Source organism: Oncorhynchus masou, unplaced genomic scaffold, assembly GCF_036934945.1.
Source record: "Oncorhynchus masou masou isolate Uvic2021 unplaced genomic scaffold, UVic_Omas_1.1 unplaced_scaffold_1749, whole genome shotgun sequence".
In the NCBI taxonomy this organism is placed as follows: Eukaryota; Metazoa; Chordata; class Actinopteri; order Salmoniformes; family Salmonidae; genus Oncorhynchus; species Oncorhynchus masou.
The window spans coordinates 111,931-116,523 of NW_027007649.1; the positions used below are offsets into that span (position 1 = coordinate 111,931).

Genomic DNA, 4,593 nt, shown 5'->3' on the forward strand with positions numbered 1-4,593 from the left:
TTTTTATAAACATTTATTCCTCTGTACATCTCCCCGGCAGCCGTTTAGATGATGCCAATCTGAAACACAAGACATGACAGGTTTTAGACAGGCATCGTAGGACTGTTATAAGGTCGCCATAGGGCGCTTATAAAGCGTCACAGAGCAGGTGGTCTCTGGCATCAGTGGTTCCTTTGAGTCTGTCATTATTCATCAGAAATTATATCATGCATCATCTGCCCAGAGCCTCTACTGCAGTCCGATTGGACACCACACCTCGTCTCCAACGCTATTGGCTGACAGTGAACATGCGTCAGTCCTCATGAGAGGAGTCTTGGAGACTATTGCGATGCAGAGACGTTTCTGTCACAATGGTGCTACACTCTAGAGCTCACCTTGTTGGCGACATCCAACGCATCGTAATCTGGAGCCAGGCGCACGTATGCCTTCTTCTCACCGTCAGGCCTGGGGGGGGGGATAGTGGAGGAGAGAGTGGAGGAGGAGGGAGAGAGTGGAAGATATTATTATGACCTCATGTGTTCCAGCAGGAGTCAGTGGGGAAAACAATGTAAGACTGTAACCATTAACTAAGACCTTCTACTGTAATAGAGTGTAACCATTAACTAAGACCTTCTACTGTAATAGAGTGTAACCATTACCAAAGACCTACTACTAGTAATTTACTAAGACATTCTACTGTAGACTAACCATTAACTAAGACCTTCTACTGTAATAGAGTGTAACCATTAACTAAGACCAGACCTACTGTAATAGACTAACCATTAACTAAGACCTACTGTAATAATTTACTAAGACATTCTACTGTAGACTAACCATTAACTAAGACCAGACCTACTGTAATAGACTAACCATTAACTAAGACCAGACCTACTGTAATAGACTAACCATTAACTCAGACCTACTGTAATAGACTAACCATTAACTAAGACCAGACCTACTGTAATAGACTAACCATTAACTAAGGCCGTCTACTGTAATAGACTAACCATTAACTAAGGCCGTCTACTGTAATAGACTAACCATTAACTAAGGCCGTCTACTGTAATAGACTAACCATTAACTAAGGCCGTCTACTGTAATAGACTAACCATTAACTAAGGCCGTCTACTGTAATAGACTAACCATTAACTAAGGCCGTCTACTGTAATAGACTAACCATTAACTCAGACAGTCTACTGTAATAGACTAACCATTAACTAAGCCCGTCTACTGTAATAGACTAACCATTAACTCAGACAGTCTACTGTAATAGACTAACCATTAACTAAGACCGTCTACTGTAATAGACTAACCATTAACTAAGACCAGACCTACTGTAATAGACTAACCATTAACTAAGACCAGACCTACTGTAATAGACTAACCATTAACTAAGACCATCTACTGTAATAGACTAACCATTAACTAAGCCCGTCTACTGTAATAGACTAACCATTAACTAAGGCCGTCTACTGTAATAGACTAACCATTAACTAAGCCCGTCTACTGTAATAGACTAACCATTAACTAAGACCATCTACTGTAATAGACTAACCATTAACTAAGACCAGACCTACTGTAATAGACTAACCATTAACTAAGACCAGACCTAATGTAATAGGTGACCAGGTCAGACCAGCAGCCAGGATAGTACCCAGTGACTAATAGTTAGATGTTAGTACCTTCAGGCTCGTAATGGACTAATCGGGGTTCGTTCAATAATGTCAGGATTATATTTTAAGTACCTGATCAGTGCGTCTCGTCGTTAGGATTAGAGGTGTAGGGATCGTGGCATACCTGATGAGTGTGTGTGACCTTGGCCACGTCGATGTCGTAGAGCTTCTTGACGCGTGTTTGATCTGATGCTTGTTGGCCTTGGCGTCTACGATGAAGACGAGGGTGTTGTTGTCCTCGATCTTCTTCATTGCCGACTCTGTCGTCAGGGAACTTAATGATGGCATAGTGGTCCAACCTGGGGAGGGAGAAGGACGGGGGAATAGGAGATCACGTTCCCAGCGTGCACCTAACGCTGCAACCCAACCCACTAGATTTGAACCCCATTTAAAAAAAGACTGGTATGTTGCTCTAAGGTGCATCAGTGGTTTATAAGGATGGAATCATGGGATATCATACTTTGATCGCTGTTACCATCATTTGCACCCAGAGCAGAGAAACTAACCTGGACTAAACCATAAAATCTCATTCGCAGCCATTTTTACAATGAAGGTTGTAATAAAATACAGGAATCCTCAAAACAGATGTATGGCTTGTGCATGTCGGTACTGTACCAACGCCATTCTATTGGCATTCCTAGTTTGTATGACATTCTATTGGTATTCTTAGAGTTTGTATGACTTACTTATTCCTGCGAGGGGCACTCTTCCGGGGGTACTTGGGTTGTCTGCGGAGGCGCAGGGTTTTGGGGCGACGGAAGGTTGGGGAGGTTCTAATCTTCTTCTTCCTCTGGCTGTGGACTCCTTTCAGAACAGCCTTCTTGGCCATCAGGGCCTTCACCTTGGCCTCGGTCTTGGCAGGGACAGCTACACAGGAGAGAAAGTTCCAGCTTGGTTAAGGCTTGAACAACGCGACAGGAGATGCGTTAAGAGAAGGTTTATAAACTAAAGCAGATTAGTTTAACATCCTAAAATCAGAACACTGTTGAACATCTGACCCATCCATATATCAAAAATAATTAGCAAGGCATTGCAGTAAACAAACAATGAGTCTTTACATGTCCAGTGTGCTCTAAATACCCGCAGCTGACAATTTTTGTTTTCTTGGGAGACCTCAGAAAGACATATCTGGGATTGCAAACTCCTTCTGAAAGACATCTGAACTATAGTACACTTCTCAAAAAGGTTGGGGTCAATGTGATACATGGCAGGATTTACCTACTTCTCTTATTTGGCGGGTCAAGACGAATATATTACCAGAATGCTCTAACCTTTATCAAACCTTGCCTTTTCCTACACCCAACGATGTTTTAATGTGTGTAACGGGCACCCACCCTTTACTGATGTTAGAGTCATCACCTTCGCAATTCAACATTTATTTTCTAGCATCGATGTTAAAGTCCTTGTTTCGTTTTTTTGTTAATAATTGAAATTAATACCGGGTGAGTGTTCATGGGTCGGAGAGGGAAGGGTTTTGACAGATGTGCTCCCATGTAGCCTGCTGTTTTGTGTTGGTGGAATAAGGGGGCATTTTGTGTAATGTTTAGCTTTTTTTATACAATTTAACAAAAAGTGAAAAAAATACTGTAAACAAAAAAATGGTCTGCTAGCATTCCTTGCAATTTGATGCATACCTTCAATAAGTTTAAAGTATGTACAACGCAGAACACACCAACGTAAAGGTCTTCGGAAATGAATGTACTTCTGGTTACTAAAACGCAATGTGATCGAGGCGCTACTACAGGCCATGCTGTCACGACCCAACTAAACAACGTGACGAATTAAAATGACATACACCACATACGGACTGCAATCACTCTCGTAAGCTCAAACTTATGAATTTGAGAAATGGTCATTAATTTTTATTTATTTAATTTCACCTTTATTTAACCAGGTAGGCAAGTTGAGAACAAGTTCTCATTTACAATTGCGACCTGGCCAAGATAAAGCAAAGCAGTTCGACACATACAACGACACAGAGTTACACATGGAGTAAAACAAACATACAGTCAATAATACCGTATAAACAAGTCTATATACGATGTGAGCAAATGAGGTGAGATAAGGGAGGTATTAATACGCGGAATGAAATAACTTGTTTCAGCGAACTGACTAGCAGAGCCACATTGGATGGAAACATGGTCGGTGGCCACTTCCTACATTTCACGACATTTGGACACAGATAAAATACCTACAAGTCGTCTGTGACTTTCAACGATCGTAAAGAACATATACACATGTATAAACATCATGTGTAGCTCTTCATATTAAGTGAATTTACGCAAAAACAATGTAGGGATTCACAGACCTTCCTTCTTCGCCTTCGGTGCCATGATGGGAAAGGACGAGCGCTCGGGGTTTCCGCAGCTGTAACACAGGGGCGAGACAGCGGCACTCTTATCTCGCGAGACTGGCGAACAGCATCATGGTACTTGTCAGAATATATATTACAATATTACAGTCCAAACCTTAGCTGTGTACTAATACCCATACTAATATACTGTATAATAAATACTAAAATTAATGTATAGTAACTGAACGGTATCCTTTCAGTTGAGCGTACTAGCGCTTCGCCTGTCTACCGGAAGTGGATGCTGTTGCTACGCAACTTCTTGGTAGCTTGCTCCACATTACAAGCTAGACATCTTACGACTTCATTAACAGTGCCCATTAAAAACGCACAACGACGATATCACATAGCTAAGCTTGAGAATGACCTGAATAATCAAGTCAATAGGTTGCGTTCGTAAATTCACTCTGGCTATCGACTTCCGATTTCCAAAGCGCAGTATAACGTTAACTGACGAATTTACGAACGCTCAGTTAAATTGTTGCCAGTGTAACCGGCTAGCTAGTTAGCGGGGTGCGGCTAATACAGTTTCAATCGGTGACGTCACTTGCTCTGAGACCTTGCAGTAGTTGTGGTCAAGGACCACGGCTT

General features: G+C 41.7%; 1 long non-coding RNA gene, 2 other non-coding genes and 1 pseudogene across 3 annotated transcripts; all 4 read right to left on the reverse strand.

Moving 5' to 3' along the window:
• Positions 1-613, reverse strand: LOC135532159 (uncharacterized). Its single transcript, XR_010454306.1, has 2 exons — positions 375-613; positions 1-59 (listed from the first exon to the last, which is right to left on the reverse strand). It is a non-coding gene; the product is annotated as an uncharacterized LOC135532159 (long non-coding RNA).
• On the reverse strand, positions 157-221 carry LOC135532163 (small nucleolar RNA SNORD42). The gene has a single exon (XR_010454308.1). It is a non-coding gene; the product is annotated as a small nucleolar RNA SNORD42 (small nucleolar RNA).
• A 1,115-nt stretch (positions 614-1,728) lies between the features above and the next one.
• LOC135532157 (large ribosomal subunit protein uL23-like) lies at positions 1,729-4,042 on the reverse strand (annotated as a pseudogene).
• LOC135532165 (small nucleolar RNA Z17) lies at positions 2,069-2,140 on the reverse strand. The gene has a single exon (XR_010454310.1). It is a non-coding gene; the product is annotated as a small nucleolar RNA Z17 (small nucleolar RNA).
• Positions 4,043-4,593: the final 551 nt, after the last annotated feature.